The 23,814-nt window shown below is 43.5% G+C and overlaps 1 long non-coding RNA gene across 3 annotated transcripts in view; it reads left to right on the top strand.

Annotated features, from left to right (window-relative positions):
* Positions 1-23,814, top strand: part of LOC144696676 (uncharacterized) — a 48,795-nt gene that overhangs the window by 1,145 nt on the left and 23,836 nt on the right. The window contains exons 2-4 of one of the 3 annotated variants that reach the window (XR_013580221.1): positions 394-550; positions 637-800; positions 1,887-2,025. This is a non-coding gene — a long non-coding RNA (uncharacterized LOC144696676). The other 2 variants (XR_013580222.1, XR_013580220.1) reach the window with 2 other exon arrangements.

Below are 23,814 nucleotides of genomic sequence, written 5' to 3'. Positions count from 1 at the left end.
GTTAACTGTGTTCCTCTCCGCAGATGCTGCCAGACCTGCTGAGTTTTTCCAGGTATTTTTATTTTTGTTTTGGATTTCCAGCATCCGCAGTTTTTTGCTTTTATCTTGATAAGACAATATAGTTTCTTTGCTAACTTTCTAAGGTATCAAAAATGCAGGTGCCTTGGAGATGCCTTGAACTACTTTTATCCAATCTTCATAAGACAATGCTGTTCCTTTGCTAACTTTGAGGTGTCATAAAGTGTATTTGCCTTGGAGATGGCTCTGACTTTGTTATAAGTTTTATAATGGAACAAAAAGTCACCCAGGGTCCAAGCTTTCAGCTGTCTCAAGTCATAAGATGTGTCACAGGACTGTCAGATATTTTAAAAGAAATTCCATTTCTTTCTTTAGACAAAGCTGGTCCATAATGCCCAGGGGCACACAGTGACTGGAGGGAGGCTGGCATACATTAAGGACCTTACCGAACAGGAAGAGCACGTATGGAGGCCGAATGGTCTTTCCAATCCCATGGTAAATAGCAGTGTATCAGATATGGGGATGAGCGAAGGTAAAAAAAAAAGCTGAGTGATCACACCATCAAGATGACAGTTAATTTATTACAAAAAATAATTGTGCTTTTCTCACCTCTCACAGATGCCACAGTCACATCAAATGCCAATTTGGTGAGTTTGCTGCTGCAGCAGAGATACTTGAAAGGAGTCAGGATGCAAAGGAAGCATGTACATTGCAGCAGTGCAGCACCGTAGCTGCAGCAGAGGGAGAGACCTTTCAGGAGGGTGAGATCTCAAACTTTGAAGGTGATGCTGAGGAAAATCCTGTGTTAACACTAGGTTTAACAATGCTTGGGGAAGGGGAGGCCTGTGATGATATGGCTGCTGTGTTGGAGGGAGGGCACTGAAAGCCTTCAGGAGGTGAGGAGTCTGCGGCATTGGCGGCAGAAGCTCCCCCACCTCCACAACCACACAGGCAACTTGCGGCTCATGTAGGTGACGATGATGATGCTGAGATTATCCTTGACCACCTGTATCAGGATCTGTCACGGGTGAAAATTGTGACTCCAATTCACAGCTGCAATACCAAGCCTTAACAGATGTTTCCCATCATTTGCAAAGAGGTCACAGATCTCTGCAGAATGAACCTGTGAGACAGCACAGTGAGCTCATGCGACAACATAATGAGTCTCTTCGTGAGATTCTTGTAATTGCACCTCTGGCCAGGAGCCCCTCAGTTCAGAAACACTTGCTGCAGGGCATGTTCCAGTGCCTGCACGTTCTGTCCAGCAGCCATCCCGTTTAGAGAAACCTGCTGCTGGGCATGCATCTGGGAACAGGAGATTACGTCACGTGGTCGGGGAAGGAGCCGGGGGCAACGCGGAAGGAATTAGGGTTCTTCTCCTCTGCCTCCACACTGCCTCCTCTACCTCATTCACCCCCATTTTTTAATGATGGATATTTTCTTTGTTTTTCATCGCTTTGTGTTCCTTATTTATTGCGCTTTTGACCACTGACTTGACTGTAAATTGCACTTTGTTACATTTGACTTATTTTTGGTTTGTGTTGTTTATTAGTATATTTATGCCTTCATTTAAAAATTCACTGTTCCAATTCCGATTTATTGTTTATTTGAGTTATATTATTCAGTTATAATTATCTTCTATTTGTGTTTGGTTTTGATGTTCTAATCACACATTTGTAACAGTCTAAAGTTTTATGAAAAACATTTATTCACAAAACTAATGTAAGAGATAAAAAATCTTAAATATTTTACAACTTAGTAACCTTTAACTTAAGCAGCTGCACTATGACATTTTGAATAATAACTACCTCAAGTTTTTTGTATTTTTTGAACTAAAATAAAACATTTTTTTAACTTTACCACAACAGTTCTCTTTTCTTATTTTGGAATGGAGGGAAGGAGGAAGAAAGGGAGGGATGGATACTTCGTGAATTTTCAAAGCTCAATGTCCAAAAGCAGTAGCGACCAGGCAATCTCGAGTTGCCCTGGTGGCAGCTGGAGCCTAGGCCTCCTCACATGCTCCAGGAGGCATGTCTGCATCAGGCTCTGCATTGCCCCCCTCCAGCTCCTCCATTTCTGGCACCAAGTCATCTTCAGGGTGAAGGTTCAGTCCTTGCTGGAGGGTACTACAACAATCTTTGAGACTATCACAGGTACGTACTTTAACGTGCCCCCTTACCTGTCCAGGCATTGAAAACGTGACTTTAAAAGTCCAATTGTCCTCTCTACCACCTTATGCGTTGCCACATCTGCACGGTTATATTGTTCCAGTGCTTCACTAGTGGTCCTCCGGAACGGTGTCATAAGCTACGTTCTCAGTGGGTATCCTTTATCACCCAGTAGCCACCCTGTAATTCCTGATCATGGAGTCATGGTCCGGTACAACATTGAGTTTGCCAGGACGAATGAGTCATGGGCACTTCCCCAGTTGTTTGCATTCACATTGAGGATCCTCATTTGGGCATCACACACTATCATCACATTTAAAGAATGGAAACCCTGTTGATGAACAAGACAGCCTCATCTATTGGCGGCTTCAATGGAATATGTGTTCCATGTCAAAAATAATGAACTCTGAAGTCCTACGAAAAGTTACCTGGTGAATGCAGGCCCTTGCAGCATTCTGTGAAATGTTGCTCATGTCACTAATGCCATGTTGAAAAGACCCAGCCATGAAGAAATTAAGTGCTGTTGTGAGTTTCATCTCCACTGTTAAGGCAGAGCGGCATTCCAAGTTTGACTTCAGCTCTTCCTTCAACATTTCACAAAGGCATCCCATCGCTTCCTTACTGAAGCATAGTCTCCTGACACACAACTCCTCTGACATCATTTCATATGACGTCCTTTACTTGTACAGTCTCTGGGGAGGGTAATTAGCGGGCATGTTGCCTGACTCTCCTCTCATGGTCCTTGCACCTACGTCGAGCCCCCAACATAAGTAGAGTGGTTCCAATAAGCAGAGCAGAAATTGTGCTGTGCCAGGGGTTGAACATGACTCCAGATCAAGTTTGCAATCTGCTCTGGATTCTGGAATACCTGTCGGAGAGAGAGTTCACACCATCTTACAGGAGGCTTGCAGGTGCCCTTTTAAGCATTACACTTTTCTAAAGCATTTTAAATAGCCAAATTACATACTTGTAGAAGTAAATGTAGAACTCCTTTTCACATATATTAAATTTATGATTTAAGAGGCTTCTAAGGATCAACTTTGAATTAAAAGGACTCTTAAAAGTGGAATACACCACACTGCATTAAAATGCATCAGAAACACATATTTTACAAAATAACTTTGGCTGAAGCTTATTATAGACACTTCCTTGAGTCTAACCCACCTTGTTACATATGAAAGCACTTTTTAATGGAATAAAACAACAGAATTGAATGACAAAGTTGTAAAAAGATTAAAATTTCTATCTTTCTTACACTTTCTGCACATATATTTACGACGTTTTTTAGACATAAATTTTTTTAAAATTACCCACCTAAAGAATCTCTCCAAAATGTCTGCTGCCTCTCTTCACCGCAGTTAGGCCAAGAATGAAAGTGTATATTAAAATCCATGTAAATACTTGCCTATCATTGGGGCATCTAGGTGAAGTTAGCGCTGTCACATCCATTTAAATAGAAGCCCTTCAGCGTAGCGTACTCAGCTGGCAGTTGTTAATCCCGAGTTGGAAGTTTGAATGCGGCGCCCTCTTAGCGCCCATGTGCGTGCATTGGGTCCCCGGCAGGGTCCTGACACGTAACTTCCAGGCTACACTATCGGAGCACTTTTTAGTAATGAGCAAGTTAAGGCCCAATGACTTTACAAGTAGGGAATACTATGCATGAGTTGCAGGAGGTAAAGCAATCATTGAAACAGTGTCAGAAGGAAAACATGTGTCTCAGACAGGAATTGGAGGATGCATGTGGGCAATCCAGGAATTGAATAAGCAGCCTCATAGGGAGACTGATCATAGCTCATGTAAGGTAGAGATTGAGCTGTTGAGAAAGAAACTAGGAAGATAGATAGTTTTAGCAGTGACTACCAAGTCCTAGGTTTCAGCTGATAAGACAAAAGATTTGGAATATAATGGAGGTAGTATGGCGATAGAGAACTCTTTTCCTTCAATAGTTTCAGCTCCAGTAGCGGTAGTACAGGCACAGTGTGAGATGAATCATCACGGAGGAATAGTGGGGTACAGGATGATTTTGAACAGTTTGACACCTAATTCATTACAGGCTTATGTTCAGGGGCTAGGGACTATTAAGTCAGGGACTTGTCCCATAGCATTTTATATGCAGTATCAGTTTTTCAGGGTGAGTTAGAGGAATAGGATTGTAAAAGAATAATTCTTGCAGCTTGCGATTCAGGAATTGAGATGGGATTTCATCCTGACATATATCAACAGCAAATGAGGTAATAGATGCAGTTCTTAAATGGTTAAATGTTGAGAAAATGGATATTAATGAAAAGATGAAGTCTTGTAAGAAGACCGGAGAAGAATCCGGGAGCATTTGTCTGATGGTTATATGGGTTCCAGTCTTATCAGAGGGACACCCTCCGCCCATACTGGCAGCAGGGTTTGACCAGGGTCCTTTCAAGAGCACTCTTCTTAAGCGGATTAGGCCAGAGCTACAGTTGGCCTTAGGCTACACCATTAGTAGTGCAACTCCATGGGTTACAATTGAGGACCATGTGAAGAGAGCTTAGGATATGATAAAAGACAGTATCCAGGTTAAAGGCGAAATAGTTAAAAAGCCTATCTCTATTGTGGAAGGATTGAGAGAAGTTCCAGTATTTTTGGTTAATCTCAGATATTGTGTTATAGCTGCAGAAGAGCAGGACACATAGCAAGGGAGTGTAAAGGGATTATGCAGGCAAGAATGAGAGATCACCCAAGGCAAAATCACCTCAGAGACATTCTCTGTACACTTCACAGTCAGTGTCTAGTGCTGAAGGCAAAAGCACTGAAGTGACTGTGAATCAATTGGCTAATGAAATTGTTGATTTAAGTGGTGTTGAGAAAGCATATCTTCAAGAACTATATTTTCTTTTAAAATTTGGAAGAACATAATATTATTTGGACTTGGATTTTTTTTAAAAAGGCATAAGTTCACCTTGGGCTGTGAGCAAGATTGCCTTTTCCAATAAATCATATGACGTCAACTAAGTGATGAGCACAGCACCTGAGGAGGACAGCTACTTGCTTATTTGAAATGTAATTACTTTAATGGCTGGAAAAAAACTGTTTTAAAGGCAAAGGCCTGGTGATTTACTGGAAATCACCTGACAAAGATGAGTTTTATGTTTTGAACTTGTTTTCTTGAACTCAGTTGGGAATAAACCAAGAAGGAGAAAGCTGCCCAACTCGCACTTTCCTTGCCTTGCCTGAAATACAGTGTGGCTATCAATTTTCAACTAGGAATCCTCACCTCAGTGGAACTTGTCTGTATTTGGAAACCCAAGAAGCTGAGACGAGAGGTGGGTCCCAAGGATTGATCCGGCTCTATTCTCCTCCATGCCGAAGCTCCGTTGGTGAGAACCTTCAGACATCTAGTGGGACTAGCGATCCATCTTCACACGAGGGAGCAGCAGATCGACAGCATCAAAACCCTGTGAACTTTATCCTTTTCATAAAGTCTTCTTTAACCACCAAACTCTGCAGAGACCCTATTTGTTTGTCCTTTGTTCGGTTGTGTGTGTGTGCTGTTTTTTTTTTAAAAAAGGGATAGATAGTTACACTTGCAGATCACAAATTGTGTGTTAACCACTTCTTGCAACTTGTTTTAAAAAAGGAGTTTTGTGTTAAGTAAATCAATCATCCTGAGTTTATTGAAAGAAACCTGGTTAAAGTCTCTTTTATTCTGGGTCTAATGGTAGCGAAGGTAAATAATTGTCCATTTTGGTGAGTAAATTAAACATTTACACTAACGATGCAACCTGTGGAATACTGGGGCTAGATAACTGCACTTCTCCAATCCCAGTCATAATAGTGGGAAGATTGAGAAACTAGTAGCGGTCATGGCTACGCAGACCAGACACAAGACAGTGAAGTCTCTCTAGTGTGTGCAGTTACCACACAGTTCCAAACGGACTCAAAACAGCAGGCCACAGGGCTAGATGTGAGCCTCATTTGGTTGGAAATGAGGTTTCAATGCAATGTTGAACGGGTGACTGGAGATTTTATCCAAATTACCAATTATGCTTGTTGATACTGGTTCTGCCTTTACCATTGTCCACGCTTCGTGCCCTAAACATCTAGTAAGAATGAGAAAGGGCTTGAATTTTCAAGGTAGTCAGGTTAAATTAAATGAGTTTAATGGAGAATGTGAGCATGCATAAAGGAAATGCCTTGATGCTTAAAGTATAAGGGATCTCATTAACTGTTCAATCACCAGTATGTATGAACACTGTTAATGGAAAAGGGATACTGGACAGCGATGCGTTAAAGCAATATCAAGCCATTGTTGATTATAACCAAGGCAGCATTTGGATAGGTACAGGATCTAGTGAACTGGTTGAGATTTCTGATGTTCATTCGGTTTTTGCATGAAAAAGCCTTCAGCATATGAAGTGCCTTGCCATTCGGATAGCCGAGTCCAAGAGATAACTAGAGGGCATTTGTTAATTTTTGTTAGGAATAAGCATAATTGAGGGAAATTGCAGGGTGAAGAAATAATTAACAACAGTACCCGATTCCCAGGGAAAGCATTCCTTTTTTGGAAGTGGCAATAGAGTCACCCTTTAAGCAGGACGTATTAAGTCAAGGCATTTTCATGAGCAATTCATCAATTTGGCCAGTGAGAAAGACAGACAATTCTTGGAGATTGATGGTTAACTACAGAGGGTTAAATAAGGTAACACCTAAATGCACACGCATTGTCAGGAAAGCACCCATTGTGCTTTCTGAAATGCTGTACCAGCAAGCGCTAAAGTATTTTCTACATTGGATATCACAAATCGATTCTGGAACTTACTAGCAAAAAGAGATCAGTAAAAGTTTGCATTCACATTTGAGGATCATAGCTTCACTTGGATGGTGATCCCACTGGGGTGTCATAATGTTCCTACTATTTTTCAAAAGAGAAGGGCAGACATTCTGAGAGCCTATCTGCAGTCAAAATTTTTGTTGCAATATATTGATGATCTACTCTTAGCCACTGAAACAATTGGTGAACATCTCAAATTATTAAATGAGTTGTTGTCTTTGTTACTGAAAGCAGGTTTGAAAGTTAGCCCCAAGAAGGTTCAGCTGTTGCAGAAAAAAGTCGTTTTCCTGCGAGTATTGTTATTGTCCCGTGGTCAGTCACAAGGGAGAAGTCAAGCAGCGGTTACCTTTGCCAACATCCATGTCTGCATTTTGTTTGCTTTTGGGATTGGTGAGTTACTAGCACAGCTTTATTCTGGAGAGATGGCCAAACCTCTCTACGGGCTTCTTAAATGCAAGGAAGATCAAGTATTGCATTCATAGACAATAGAGCCCGTTAATGCAATGGAGAAGTTAAAAGTAGCAGCTATGCAGGCTACCAGTTTAGTAGCACCAGATCCAGAGCAGCCATTTCATTTTGATAATGCTTCCACAGAGGGGAGTACAATGGTAATATTGGGACAGGGCATTGAAGGCAATATACATCCAGTATCCTATGCCTCTCGCATCAAACAGTGGGCAGAGAAGTCTTATTCAATTTTCAAACAGCATTTGTTATCTTTCTTTTGAGCTGTATGCTTCTTTACTTCTTCATGGGCTGACAGAAAGCCATCATTCGTTCATCTCATACTTCTTTTAATTTAGTGGTAAAGCCAGGGGACACTTTAGTATCATCACAGAAGATAGATACTAGAATTACTTCACCGAGACTTTAGATGTGATCCCACATGGTATTGACCATCTTGACAAGTGTCCTTTATCATTGATGGATTTTGAGCAGCATCTAGTTCTTTCCTATTGAAGAAGATCCTAATGCTTATATTGATGGTTCGTCATGCCATTTCAAGGGAGTTCCTCACACAGGATTTGCAATGTTTCCTGCTGAGACGGCATGAAGAAGAAAAAAAATCCAAAAGAAATTTGTTCCTCTTCCATATTCTCTGTTTTAAATTCTGTTTTTTAAAACGGACAAATGGCTGGACTGATGAAATGGTCACCACTGACCACATGGTGGTAGTTCTGGAAGTTTCTGAGCAGTTTAAAAATGGACAAAAACTAACAGATCAAACCTCTGGAATGTAACACTCCTTGCATTGTATAAACATTTCAGCCAAGCCAACACAAAGGATAGTAGACGAGACGTCTGAACCAGCCAGCTATGGACAAAGGCAGAGCTGTTTGTGACTCCTCATGTCCAATGTTGTGCTAAGGGTTCTACATGCTCAAAACATGAGGTTTTAATAAGGGGCCTCGTTAGCTGAATAGCTTGACGCGAAACCACCCTGTCACAGGACCAAGAATTGAGCTGTTTGAATTGCTTTAATCATACAGCTTTTGGGTTTTATTGTGAGCGACTGTTAAACCTCAGAAGAAAACAAGGACTCCAGGCTAGCAGCTTGCCTCAGTCTAACATTTACCACCTAACAGGTAGCAAAAGAAAGAGCTGCTCAGATTTAAATTGCTTAGCCCTTGTCTACACTATGTACTACTGGAACATCTGTACTTCTGTATCCATGCCTATAAGACTAATTCATCACCACGTGCCTTCTCCCATCATGGAAGTCATCACTTCTGGAAAAGTAGATCACCTTGCAATAATCTCATCCTGGTAAGCTCTGAAGGAATACACCACTGAACCTTTTGATTCTGGACTCACGTGAAACCATAATTCTTATTTTTATCTGTGGTATTGGCACTGAACACCTTTCTTTCCCTTATCCATCCTTTATTGTATGAATGTAAAAATGTGGGACATTGCGAATCCGCCTACCACATGTATGAATGTGTGTAAATTAAACTAACCACCTGATTTTACCCTATCTCAAGTTTGTTGTGGGGTTATTACTAGAGGATTGGATCACTCCAAAACTGAAGGGTTGGGGAAAATACTTTACCACTTATAAAGGGGGAAATAAAAAACCAAAAATACCTTTCTGTTTACGGACAGGTGGTGAGTGGAGAAATCAGGGCTGTTTTAAATTAAACCCCCTCTTATCTGTAACAATTGGTATTGCCTGAATGTACCCTCAAGTTCAAGTGTCTCCATCATTCTACTCAGTTTGCAAATTGATGTGTTTTCTTATTGCAGTTGAAGAAACTGCTCACTATCTTGTGAATATATGGTCTGATAGTGCCTATGTTATTAATGCCATGCTGATTCTTTCTCTTTATAATAAAAATTCTCATTGTTCCTCAGGTGGTAGATTTTTGGTCCATGGACCATGGGTGGAATTTTCCATTCTGGAGACCACGTGTGGTGGCGAGCAGGAAAGTTGATGTGATTCACACTGGCCAATCTTCTGCATTTCAGCTCATTAATTGTACATCAGTGAGGAGCTTGTCAAACCTCATGGCGGGCAGTGATTCATCTGCCCCACCATTACCTCATGGGGTTGAATGTCCTGGCACCATGCAGCACCTGCACACACATTAACTCACTGTTGGCCAGGTGTGTGCTGAAGATATATATTACAATGCCGACTAAATGAACAAAACCCTCTGCTCCACGGTTCAGCGTGGTCTCCCTGGTGATTCTTCTCTAGGCCGTACAGGAAAGGCAGGGGGTCCTTTATTCGAGGGATGGAAGAGGAGGTCCACCCATCTGACCACAACAGCCTGGGAGGCAGTTGCCAGGGAGGTCAGCGCCCGTGATAAACAGAAAAGATCTGCCCTGCAGTGCAGGAAAAGGATGAATGATTTGAAAAGTTCCACCAGGGTAAGTGAACCTTCTACTCACACCAAACTCACAATTCCATAAGGGAATTGGGCAGCCTAAGTGTTAGCGTACACAAGGATGTCACACACTGCACTGCCAGCAGATGGGACATCAGGACTGAATGTCTGCCAGCCACTTAAAGATCCCCATCTCATGTTAGATCCTGCACAAATGTTGACTTAATCACTACTGAGAGGGCTCATCACACGCAGCAGGTATACATGCTTTTGAACTGCTCTTCTATCTGTAGTGGTCACAGTTAATCCATCTGTCTTAATGCAGGACAAGATTGCCTATAATCGGTGTGAGAGGACCAAGACCAGAGAGGGTACCTTAGAGCTGAGGGCACTGTTGTCCCATGAAGAGCTGGCTGGTGAGGACAGGGAGTGTTCCTGTGCTGAAGGCAAGATCGGCCTGCCCCAACAAGCCTGTGAGACCTATGCAGTATACATCAGCTACATGCGGACAATGACTGTGAGTGACCTATAATGTTGAGGCCTGCCTAGTCAATTACTCATGATCTTTTCTCTCTATTCTACCCACCAACAAGAAAAGGCAGAGGAAGAGGTCAAGCAAGCACCTCAGCCCTATCCCCCAGACCAAGGAAACTACGGATGAGGACCTGTCACTGCGTTCACCTCAATCTCATCACAATGAATCGCCTTGAGTTCCACATCTGCGACATGAACACAGAATCCCTCTGTGAAGTCACAGAATGCCAATTGATAAGCAATTCATTGCATGATTGTGCCATCAGTGACTTAGGGTTCATAGAAAGGATTGGCCTTTGTGAGATGGACAATGTTGAGGACTGCAAAGATATGAAAGTGATGCTCAGACATATGTCCTGAGTGCTTAGCAGCATCTACAAAGGGAATAAGTTATCATTGACTGCTGTGTCAAAACTGGCTGGGCCACATCTCTCCCAGATGCCGTGGCAATGCAGGATGTAAACTTGGCAGGCTTCTGATGAATGCAGGGTAATGAGTGTTTGTCAATAATCACACGATGGTCCTGCGGAACCACTCTCTGTGAGGACAATGCTAACATAATTCGCAACTTTGCACCCATGCTGTTGTGTAACAGATTTCTGCGTCCTGATATCCGATGGAATCTTGGGCTCAGTGTCAAGATGGGCCTCTGCATTTATCATTCATCAGAGCTGGCATTTGGAGAGATGGTGTTGTCCGGATCTAGCTCTGTCTTGAGACAGTCAAGTGCTAACCATTGATGAATGCTTTTCTTCTTAGACCCACCTTGCTAAGCTGCTGTCATACTGGCATGAGTACATCCATGGGTGCAATAGTGTTTCAGCCTCTTGAAGGATGCCATGGCCACTGATTTGTTGATGCAATTGAAAGGACTTTATGGTTGAAAGGACTTTATTATGTGTAGTTGCTTAAGGGTGTATGTTAGTGGAGTGCTAAGTACATCCTACAGTGACCATGTAGCCTCTACGCCACTGCGTCTTCCAAGGATGACCGCATCGTTAGGGTTGTTCCTTGGTGATCATTGTGAGATTGATAACCTTTCGTGACATGTAGAAGATGACAACGAAGGAATTATGTCCCCTGCATCGAAGCATGAAGAGAACTGCACTCGTAAAAACTTGTCTTCACCTTATTCCTCTTGGAACCTTGTAGCTATGAGGTGGTCATGAGCACATCTTCTGCATCGTGCCCATGCAATGGCCTTCTCTAAATCTTCACCTCCTTCAGATTCATCCCTTCAATGTCCTCCTCTGAGGAGATGTGTAGCTCCTCCATGTCACCCTGTGGCAAAACATCCCCCCTTGCAGTGTTGGATTGTGCAGAGCACAACAAACAGCAGTGATGTGGGACATGCTCTGTGGTGAGTAATGAAGAGCCTCATCGGAATGGTCCAAACATCTTAAACGCATCTTTAAGAGCCCAATAGTCTGCTGTATTAAGGACCTTGTGGCTAAATGTGCTGCATCATTTCCCTCGTCAGATGCACACTGTGGATGATGAACGAGTGTCATTAGCCATGTCTTCTGGGGGTACCCCTTATCAACGAGGAGCCAACCCTCTAAATGCCAAGCTCCCTCAAATATCCCTGGCACCTGGGAGTGACTCAAAATGTACGAGTCTTGTGAGCTCCTTGGGTACCTAGCACAAACATGCTGGACCTGCTTTCTGTGATCTCAAATTAGCTGGACGTTCAGAAAGTGAAATCCTTTTCTATTAATGAATCTCACAGGATGACACCAGGGAGCTCTCAAGATCACGTGTGCAGTCAATAGTGCCCTGCACTTACCGAAAGCCTGAGATTGCAGAAAATCCCACAGCTCTTGTAGCCTGGCTTGCTTCATAATTATGGAACTGTACATAATGGTGAGCTTCGTTGAAAAGGGCATTGGTCACCTCCCTTATGCATTTGTGTGCCGCCAATTATGAGATTCTGCAAATGAGCCCAGTGGAACCATGGAAGGATCTATGGGCAATAAAGTTGTGTGGCGGTAACCTTCAGTGCCCCTGGTACTGAATGCCCTCCAAGTCCGTGCCCCCCAAGTCCGTGCACCATCAGTTCCTCATGGAGACCGTGGCAAATATGAGCTACTACATCCCTAGACAAGCGAAGGTGTCTGCAGCACTGTCTTTTGCTCATCTCCGTGTATGAGGTGTGTCTTCTGTAGACCCTTGGTTATGCCAAACATCTTTGGATTTGTCCCCTCCCAGTCAGCATCTGGGCCTTCCTGAAATCCTGCTGTCTCTTGTTCCTCAGCGTGATGGTCTTCCCTGAGCTGTGCCAATTGGCAGCGGGCCCTTCTTCTCATTCTAACCAAAACTATTAAGTAGGCAGTATTGCCTGCAGCCTGCATTCTCCAATCCTCCTTGTTTCTGTGAATGGATACAATTGAGCAATCAATGGTAGTTCCCATTGAATCATCTTCCTTCATCAACAAAGCAGCAATTCTCCAGCCCTTAGTCTGCACATCACATACCAAGGTCACCCCTTGCAGGATGATTTCATTCTGGAGGATGGCTGATCTTTCCCCTCAGTTGAGAATGCACATTCACAACCAGGGCCTTAATTAGGGTCAAAAAACCCAAGCCTAGGAGACACAGTCAGCTTTGTGTTGGTTGTCCCCCAATGGCCTTTACAACAACTATGGATACTGTGAAAATGGATGATTTTTAAAAATATTTTTGGGGAATATTGTGTTATTCTGTGAACGTGTGTGTGTGTGTTAATGATTTGATTACGCTGGGGAAAAGTTACTAGGGACAAGTTACATGGGAGGTTAAGACATGTAAGGATAGAGATGTTAGGTGTGCATTGGTGATGAGATATTATGGTGGGTTTGAGGTACAATAGTTTGGCATTTTTAGATAAGCTGAGAGATTGTTTGAATATCAAAAGGAAGTCAGAGGTGTCAAGAAACATTTTTGCATCTTACAGGAGTTCCATGAGTAAACAGAAGAGACTATATTACATTTTATTGACCTGAAAACAGAGACAAAATAGAAACATGAAAGATTTAATATTTGGAAGGGTTTGAGATTCAAAGAGGTGTGAGAACAATGGAACCTGAGACGAAAGGGGGGAAAAAAGTATTTTAGAGTTATTTCGGAGGGCTGAGGGGGGTGGGGCGGTTGACTGTTGGCTGCGTGAGGAAGATCTTCTAGAAACAGCTCTAGGATGGGAGAAATACAGTTTGAATCAGTTAGCCAGTCAAGTGAGAAAAGCCTTTGGCTGCAAAAAGCACTCTCGTTCTGAAGTCTTGGATTTCCACAGAAGTGGAATAGAGTTGACGAGGTCATGTGGTATGCCTTTATTAAAGCTACAGCAGTTTGCCTTGGGTAATATTACTGGATTTTTATAGTTAAACATCTATAAGAGAATGTTACCTGGAAGGTCTGACCAAGTAGGGAGTTTTTTTGGGGGGCATGTTTTGTAAGACAAATTTTAACTGTGTAACTGTAATCTTGTGTGCTTGAGTTTTCTTCTTGTTAATAAAACTTTTACTTTTAATTTTTAAAATCCCAAAAGTGCCACTGAACTTCTTGCTACTGAGATCAGTACATTTTCTTCTCATTTTCAGAATAGGAAAAAAAAGGTATGGCCCATAAGCCAAGTTTCCCTTTGGGATTTGGTTTACTCAGCAATTAACATCTGTCGTGGTCATAACAATACCCAGTCCTTGCACTTATATCTTGACTGCAAGCATGGTGCCTTGAATGCTATGACCAATGCACTAGGAACATGGAGGCTTGTAGAGTCCATGCTGCCTCTGTGCAGCAGATGTGGCCATTGATTCTTGGACCCTGCGTCCATTCTGTCATGCCTCTGTAAGGATCAGATGCCAATTAAGACCATATGCACCACAGCACCTAAACTTAACGGATTCTCACCTGAATGCACACCATTAGTAAAGGAGCCAAGCTCATTCACTGTGCATGAGACCTTCAAGGCCAACGCTCAGCTGAGCCATTCTCTGCTTGGTTTGAACAATACAATTATAGGTTACCCCTTCAACTGGTCAAGATTTGCTATGCTGAACTCCTCCCAAATGCCCCTCCCCGACCAATCTTTTGTAGCTAGCTTTTCGAACTGCATCATTGCAAGGTGAGCTCAAAAATGGTGCTGCTAACCTTCATTTGAGAGACCAGCTTCCAACATCCCCCTATCACCCATCGAATCCCTCTCATCTTCCTCCATCTTCACTGCCTCCTAATTCCCCTTCCTTCTATCATTATCCAGCTTTCCCCTGTTACCCTTGAACCCATCATTATCCACATTAATATTCTGTCCTTCCCCGAACCCTTTAATATTAATGTCCCCATGCCCTTTGTTGACCTGACCCCTTCCTTCTCGAGGCCACATGCACTCTGAGTTTCTGGGAGCCCCCTTGCCATGTGACCATCCAATACCACATGACTTTTCAGCTACCAACTTATAGGATGCAGATGCCTCCTCTGACCATGACTATGCCATCTGCCTCAGAGTACGATGCCACTAACCCCCAGGACCAATTTCCTTAGCTGACTGACCATGGCCTGCACACAATGCTATGCATGACCATCACTGCCAGTAGATACTGAAGGCTTTTTCACACTTGTAAGATCTTAAAATGCCTACCCTTACACACAGCCTTTTCTCCTTTATACATATTTTCCCCTCTGAATGCAAATACCCATTGTTTCACTATGTCTTTGGACTTTATCTCCCTGATAATCTTAGCACTAAGTTTTACCAGTAATCTTTAGGAAAAATAAACACACAGTTTCTAAACTTCACCTGGCTAGGTGACGCATTTCACCCCTCCTTTGATAAAAATCTAATCTGGTTTATTTCAAAATGCAAATGTTCCCTTGACTTCCCCATGTTTATTTAATTAACATTTCAAACCTAACCTCTCTTCTTAGATCAAAGCGACCAGACTAATTTAATTAAGTCTCACACACACATACACAGACACATATAGACAGATAGACACATCCTACTATTACTCTATTTTACAATAAATGCCAATAACATTATGAGAATTATTATATCTTCTTGACAATTAATGATTGTCCTATTTACCAATTTGGTTATTCCTCAATAAGAATTTTCTTACTCTGGGGTTTCATATAGAATCCAAATCCCAACATCAGCAATCTGTCATTTGGTGCTGAAATCAAGTTGCAAAAACTATTATGTCCAAGCTGAGAAAGGGAGTGTGTGGAAAAACAGCAACCTGACTGTGAACACCAGACTGTGAGCCTACCACGTGCACTCCTCTACAGTAGTGAAACTGTGATAACATCTGCTAGGCAGGAGAAAAAGCTGAACAGTTTCCACCTTGGCTATCTCAGATGTATCCTCAGTAGCTCATTGCAGGACAAGGTCACCAACTCAGAGGACCTAGAAAGTGCTGATTTCATCATGTTACTTTTCCCATAGGGAAAGAACCAAAAAACAAGATTTCACATTTTAAGACTTTTACTGTAATAAACAAAACAAGATCAACATAGATCACTCCTTACTTAACAGGCAACTAATGCATCAAATAAAGAAAGTGTTCTTTCACATTAATGAACTAACACAACTAAAATATGTCTTATGAAAATCTTTTACACTATGCTTCAATTCCAGCAGATATGTAGCATTATAGGAACAGTCCCCAGTCACTCCCAGCTCTCTCACTTTGCCCTGCCATGCCAGGTCAAAACTTCCAGCATCCTTTGACAATCGTTCCACTCAGCCTGGGTTTTTTGGATCGAGTTATCATCAGCAAAGGCACACTTTGGCAACACTTTGTTCCGTAAATCTCCAAGAGCCACACCTGTTCTGTTCCCTTCCTTTTTAACAGAAGCCAAACTCTCACATGCAACCTGCTTGGTTGTTAACACAAAACATAAATTTTGTTTCCCATGGCTCAAACAACAGCTGTCCTTTTTCTGTGAAATACTGTGAACAAGTGCTAAAACTGGCAACTGAGACTTTACTGGGCCGAATTTTACAGCCACAAATTGAGGAGGGGTGGCACTTGCTCCCCCTGCCCCCCAAAGCAAATATAAAATATAAAATGATGACATCAGGTCAGATAATTGCCAGTTTCCAATAATACGGAAGGCAAGTGGGTGCCAAAATCGGAAGCCACCGGCCATTATGATAAAAGCAACTAGAAGCTACTGAGCTTGTTAAAAAGGCAATTGATTGCAATATTGAATTGCCCACTTGATGGGTGGGATTTTCCGCACCCGCCCACCGCCGGGATCTTCCGGTCCCGCCACAAGTCAATGGGCTTCTGGCTGGGACGCCGCCTCGCCTGTGGGATCCCGCCCTCAATGAGGCCGGAAAATCCCGGCCTATATTTCGGTAGTCACATGGGAAAAATGCTGTGACTGATTTACGTCAGGTATGAGGAGGTGACAGAGGAGCGGATGAAAAGGCCTGCAAACAGAACAATGGCTGCATGTAGCAGCAGAGTCCACAGCATTGGGCTGTTAATAGACTTTATTTCTTCAGTATTTATAGGCTGACATTACATAAGGAGACAGTGAGAGGGAAAGTGGCCTGGAGATAGGATTATCCTGGAGGTTGAGGACTTCAGCAGAGGAATCTGAGAGATCATTGTTCCCATGGGGATTGTGCACTCTGGAGGAGGTCCCTCCAGTGAAGAGGAAATTAGGAAAAGGAGAGGCCAGTTGTACAGGGACAGGTGTGTCCTACAGTCGAGGCAGGTTAGGGACCTGCTACTGCACAAAGGCCTGCACAAGACAGACAATAATGGCCAGTCTGTAGTAGAAGACACTATCCTGTGCAGAGAGTTTACAGGCAAAGGATGAACTACCTTCAGCTCTCACAGCGCCAGTATCTTCACAGGCTACGTCTCTCAAGGGAAAAAGTGACCCTCACACTGTGAGTTGCTGGCTAGCAAGATCAATTCAAATTGTGTTGGTGGCCACCTTATACCTGCCGCTCTCAAGGTGACTATGGCCTTGAACTTCTATGCATTGGGGTCAATCCAGGAACCAGCTGAAGACCTTTGTGGCATATCTCAAGCTTCAGCTCACTACTGCATGGTCACGAATGCAATGTTTAGGCAAGCCAAATGACTTCATCTCCTTCACCATCAATGACATAGTCAGACTGAGAGAACCAGGGGCATCATGTGTATTCATGGATTCCTTAAAGTTCAAGTGTGTGATAGATTGTGGGCATGTGGCATCAAAGCTCTATTGGGCCAGCCAGGGCATTTGTCAATCATAAAGGTTTTCATTCCATCAGTGCCCAACTTCTGCATGATCATCGTCAAGGGATCCTACAGGTGTGTGCCTGCTATCCTGAGAGTAGTCACGACTCTTACATCCTTGGGCATTCCAAGATGCCACGGATGTTCCATCCACCAGAGACGAGGGTAGGTTTCTTGGAGACAAGGAATATCCACTGAAGATATGGCTCATGACCCCATTGAGAAACCTGTGGATAGAGGCTGAGATGCATTACAATCAGAGCCATGCATCTACCAGGGCCATCACTGAGTAGGCCACTGCTCCACTCAAAATGTGATTTAGATGTTTGGACTGTGCAGACAACTGTCTGCAATATTCTGCAGCTTGTGTCTCACTAATTGTTATGGTCTGCTGTGCCACATACAACCTGGAGCTCTGGAGAGGGGAGGCGCAGGCAGAGACTTTCTTTTGAGTGAGCCGCATCCTCTGATGACAAATCTCATGATGAGTCTGAGGACAAGCAAGAAGCCATCATTGAACTGTGGACCCATCCATGGTCTGAGCCCACCATTTGGCCTGGCAGCTGCAAGAGTGGGTGAGGATTCGAAGCAGAAAGTGCTGGAAAATGTCAGGTGGTCTTTCAGCCTCTAAGGTGGGAAAAGCAGAGTTAGAGGGTAAAATATGACTCTTTTTCTGAATACTTATTATTCAAAAAGGGGAATGGGATAGGTGAACATACCAAAATCTAGGAGTAGGCCATTTGGTCCCTCGAGCCTGCTCTGCCATTCAATAAGATCATGGCTAATCTGATTGTGGTCTCAACTCCACTTTCCTTCCTACCCCCTGTACCTTTTGACTCCCCTGTCAATCAATCAATCTAACTCAGCCTTAAAATATTCAATGACCCTGCTTCCACCTCTCTTTGGGGAAGAGAGTTCCATAGACTCAAGGTTCTCTGAGAGAAAACATTTCTTCTCATCTCCGTCTTTCATAGAGACCCCTTATTTTTAAACTGTATCCCCTAGTTCTAGTCCATCCCACAAACAGAATCATCCTCTCAATATCCACACTGTCAAGTCCCCTTAGGATCTTATATGTTCCAGTAAGTTTGCCTCTCAATCTTCTAAACTCCAATGAATACAGGCCCAACCTGCCTATCCTTTCTTCATAGGATAACCCCCTCATCCCAGGAATCAGTCGAGTGAACCTTCTCTGAATTGCTTCTAATTCAATTATGTCCTTTCTTAAATAAGGATTCTAAAATTATAGACAGCACTCTAGATGTGGTCTCAATACCCTATATAACTAGAGCAAAAAAATCGCTACTTTTATATTCCATTCCCCTTGCAATAAACAACAATATTCCATTTGCCTTCTTAATCACTTGCTGTACCTGCATACTAACTTTTTGTGATTCATGTTTCAGGATACCCAGAACACACTGTATCTCAGCGTTCTGCAATCTCTAAATGATATGCTGCTTTTTTATTCTTCCTGCCAAAGTGGACAAGTTCATATTTTCCAACAGTATACTCAGAATCACAGAATCAGAATCACAGTGCAGAAGAGGCCCTTTGGCCCATCGAGTCTGCACCGACACGTGAGAAACTCCATCTGCCAAATTTTTGCCCACCTATCTTTGTTTCTTTACAGAATCCTTATGTCCTCTTCATAACTTGCTTTCTTACCTATCTTTGCATCCTCAGCAAATTTATCAATAATACATTCAGTCCCATCATCCAGGTCATTAACATAGATTATAAATAGTTGAGGTCCCAGTACTGATCTTGGTGGCAATCCACTTGTTACATCTTGCCAACCTGAAAATGACCCATTTATGCCTACTTTCTGTTTCCTGTTAACTAACCAATCCTCTATCCATGCTAATATGTTACTCCCTATACCATGAGCTTTTATTTTGTGTAGTAACTTTTGATATGACACCTTGTCAAATGCCTTCTAGACATCTAGGCACATCACATCCACAGGTTCCTCTTTATCCATGTTGTTTGTTACTTTCTCAAGGAATTCTTATAAATTAGTCAAACACGATTTCCCTTTCACAAAACCATGTTGACTCTGCCTGATTGCATTGAGATTTTCTAAGTGCCCTGCTATAACCTCCTTAACAATAGATTCTGGCATGTACCTGTGACAGATGTTAAGCTAATTGGCCTGTTGTTTCCTGTCTTCTGTTTCCCTCCTATCTTGAATAGAATACTGAATACATTCAGTATTTTCCAATCTGATAAGACCCATCAAGAATCTAGGAAATTTTGGAAAATTAAGACCAATGCATTTACTACTTCAGCAGCTACTTCTTTTAAGGCCCTAGGATGAAGTCCTTCAGGGCCTGGAGACTTGTCAGCTTTTAGTTTTAAATTTTCTCAATACTCTTTCCCTGATGATTCTAATTGTTTTAAGTTCCTTCCTTCTTTTGACCTCTTGATGCACACTTATTCCTGGGCTGTTATTTGTATCCTCTACAGCAAAGACATAAGCAATATATCTGTTCAATTCATCTGCCATTTCCTTATTTTCCATTATTACTTCAACAGGTTCACTCTGTAGAGTACCAATGTTCATTTTACTTACTTTTTCCCTTTTTAAATACATGTAGAAATGCTTATTATCTGTTTTCATATTTCTAGCTAGCTTTCTCTCATACTCTAATTTCTCCCTCATTATTTTTTCAGCCATTCATTGCTTTTTTTATATTCTGTCCAGTCTTCTACTCACCAGTAATCTTCGCAGAATTGAATGCTTTTTCTTTCAATTTGGTGCCATCTGTAACTTCTTTAGTTAGCCTCCGGACGTCCTTCCCCTAGAGTCTTTCTTTCTCACTGAAATGCATTTTTGCTGAGTGTTACGAAATATCTCCTTAAATGTCTGCCACTGCATTTCTTATTGACCTATCCGTTAACCTAATTTCCGAGTTCACTTCAGCCAGCTCTGTCATCATACCCTTATAATTCCCTTATTTAAGTTCAAAACACTAGTATTAGGGCTGAATTTTCCATGCCTGTTGGCATCAGGCGTCATGGCAGACATGAGCAGACAATACAGCAGGAAGGCCAAAAATTGGTTTCACGATGCCATGAAACCAGTTTGCAATCATCTGCTCCATCAATGTTTCCCACCGCCGCACATCGGGAACTTCATTTTAATACATCTGCATATTATTAGAAGCCCTGCCCATCGGAATCATCTCTCCACACCAATCCGGGGATGGTGGCATGATTGCATGCTGATATGTTTCACAACAGCATTTACAAGGCGTGCACCTAGCGAGCTACACTTCAAAGAGAACTCGGAGGTGAGTGCACAGTAACATTGCGCAAGGCTCGCCAGGGTTGCCTGTTGGACTTTAAGGTTGAGGTGCCATGCATTCAGGTGAGGGCACAGGCAGTCATGGAGGCGCTTGGCTGGGCAGAGGGAGGAACTGCACCCTCAGGAAGAAGGAGTGGCTGGGGCTCCCGCACACGCCACTGAAGGGTCACAGCGAGCCGTTGCTGGTCGGTACCTAGCTAGACCCAGGGCCTATAGACGGTGTTTGTCATTCCTGCAGATGACTGAAAACCAGTGTCACCAAAGGCTGCGCATGTCCAAGGAACTGGTCCCTCACATTTGCCACCTGCTGCAGGATTTGGTGCCACAGGGACATGGAGGGCATCTGTTGCCAGTGGTCCTGAAAGTGACCGCGGCGCTCAATTTTTACACCAGTGGCTCCTTTCAAGGCTCCACAAGAGACCTCTGTTGGATATCTCAAGCCTCCAAGAACAAATGTATCCAAGAGGTCATGGATGTCATCTTCACAAAGGCACACACTTTGTGCATTTAACCAGGGATCAGGAAAGCGAGGAAGCAAGAGCTGTGGGATTTGCGCAGATCTCAGGTTTCCCACAGGTGCAGGGTGCCATTCACTGCACTCATGTGGCACTCAGATCTCTGTGGCAACAAGTGATCAACCGCAAGGGCTTCCACTCGCTGAATGTGCAGCTGGTGTGCGACCACCACAAATGCATCCTGCAGATCTGCGCACGGTTTCTAGGGAGTGTCCACGACTCCGACATTCTCAGTCGGTCTTAGATCCCTGGAGTCTTCCGGGGTCCACAGAGGCTGCAGGGTTGGCTTCTAGGGGACAAGGGCTACCCACAGAGGATGTGGCTGATGACAGCTGCGCAGCAGCCTCAGACTGCAGCCTAGAGAAGGTACACTGAGGCTCATGCTGTAACTCACGCCTTGGTGGAGCAAACCATTGGAATGTTGAAAATGAGATTCCGGTACCTGAACTGGTCTGGTGGAGCCCTGCAATACAGTCCAAAGAGGGTGTCACACATCGTCGTTGCCTGCTGTGCCCTCCACAACCTGGCACTGCAACAGGGAGAGGAGCTGGCTGAGGAGGAGATGGAGGAGCTGCACGTCTCCTCCGATGAGGAGGACTTCAATGGGGATGAGGGTGAGGAGGTCCTCAAAGGCCAGGATGACAGCGACGAGACCATCACACTGGCCAGACGAGGTAGGCACACTTGGGAGGCCCTCATAGCTGCTAGATTCATGGAGGATGATGACAACATGCAGTGAGGAGACATCATAGATCCTCACATTGTATTTGTGAACGTTTGACTCCTGTCTGGCTGATGGCAGTGCACATACCCTCTGTGATAAGGCTTCTGTCATGGAGACGCAGCAGATTCCCATTGTCCCTACATTCCAGGAGGATGATGACATGCAGTGGGGACACTCCATAGATCCGCACATAGTTATGTGGATATCTGAATCCTGTCTGGCTGATAGCACCTCATTTGCACTCTGGACAGGGTCATATCATGGAGATACAGCAGGGAAATTTTAACTTCTCCTGATCCTATGGCATCCTTCATGAGCTGAACCCTTCAGGACCACACTGTCACCGGACACAGATGCTGATGGGATGGGGGGGCCTGCCACACCTCAAAGGTGCTAGGAGTACATAGAATAACTGAACCATCAGTGTCCTGGGAAGGTTGCACAAAGCATAGGGAGGAGGCCCTGAACTGAGACACCTGCCTTTATCTTGAGCAGGGACCAAGATTTTACATCTGAGTGACATGAAAACTGCTCATCATAACAAGGAGCCACAGGCAGGGAGACATCATTGGGAGTTTATTAACACAGTGAACATTAGTACAAGTAATTAACACCTGTCCCCAGACCATGCAACTACATCTTCTTAACTTGCCAGCTGTTTGACTCTATTTTTAATGTCCGTGAGGACCTTGATTTCAGGCATTCCTCCACCAGTCTGCGACCACTCCCTCTTGTGTGTCAGCTTGTCCTGCATGAATACAGATGGAGAGAGTGTAAGCAGGATGCCTGCCATGCCAGGTGATAAGTATGCCTGGCATGTGTGGTGGTGAGTGGTCCCATGGATGAGATGAGGACAATGAAGGTGTGTGTGACAGTGTGAAAGGTGATGTCCCTCGAACTGGCAGTGAGATCCTTGTGGATATGTGATGGGTTTGTGAGTGAGAGAGTTGAGAGTGATGAGAAGAATGATTTATCCTGGTGGAACGGAATAGATCATTAATCCTTTATCGGCACTGGCTGTCCTCTTTTGCAGGGCATTGGCACTGACCACCGCCACCACTGCCTCCAAAGCCAGATTGGTGATGTTGCTGTCCATCCTGCGGCCAGAGCTGGGGTAGAGGACATCAAAGCAAGCCTCCATGGCACCCAAAAGGCATTCCAGGGACACATCACTGAATCGGGGGGCTGCAGACTTCTTGCCTATCGGGGCTATGTCTTCTGTGCAGCAGTACTGGGCTGGAAGCACTCTGAGGTGTGCATGCTGCTGCACTTTAAATATGACGCCCAGCATGAGGAAGCAGCGAGGTGACGGTGTTGCGGGTGAATCGGTGCCTGCCCACCAGCAACCTGGCATTTCCTGGGACTGCATGAATAATGAGGCGGGATTGGGGTGATACAGCATGAAAAGCCACCATTGCAGCTGACAGGTAAAACATTCTTTTTCCCGCCCGCTACTGTATCAGAAGGGAAGCTAGGTTTGAAATGCTAAATAACTAAACATGGCTGAAGCTTTAGAGCTTTAGAAAGGAAAATTTGCATTTTTAGATAAACCAGAGTAGTTTGAATTTCAAAAGAGAGGGTGAAATGTTACACTTAGCCAGAAGTGTGTCTATTTTTCCCAAAGCTTACTCTCAAAATTGGTACTATGAAAGATTTTTATTATTGGAAAGGTAAAGTCCAAAGACAATGAAATTTG

Source organism: Cetorhinus maximus, chromosome 22 (genome assembly GCF_964194155.1).
Source record: "Cetorhinus maximus chromosome 22, sCetMax3.hap1.1, whole genome shotgun sequence".
Taxonomy (NCBI): Eukaryota; Metazoa; Chordata; class Chondrichthyes; order Lamniformes; family Cetorhinidae; genus Cetorhinus; species Cetorhinus maximus.
This window is presented reverse-complemented; position numbering and strand designations above follow the sequence as displayed.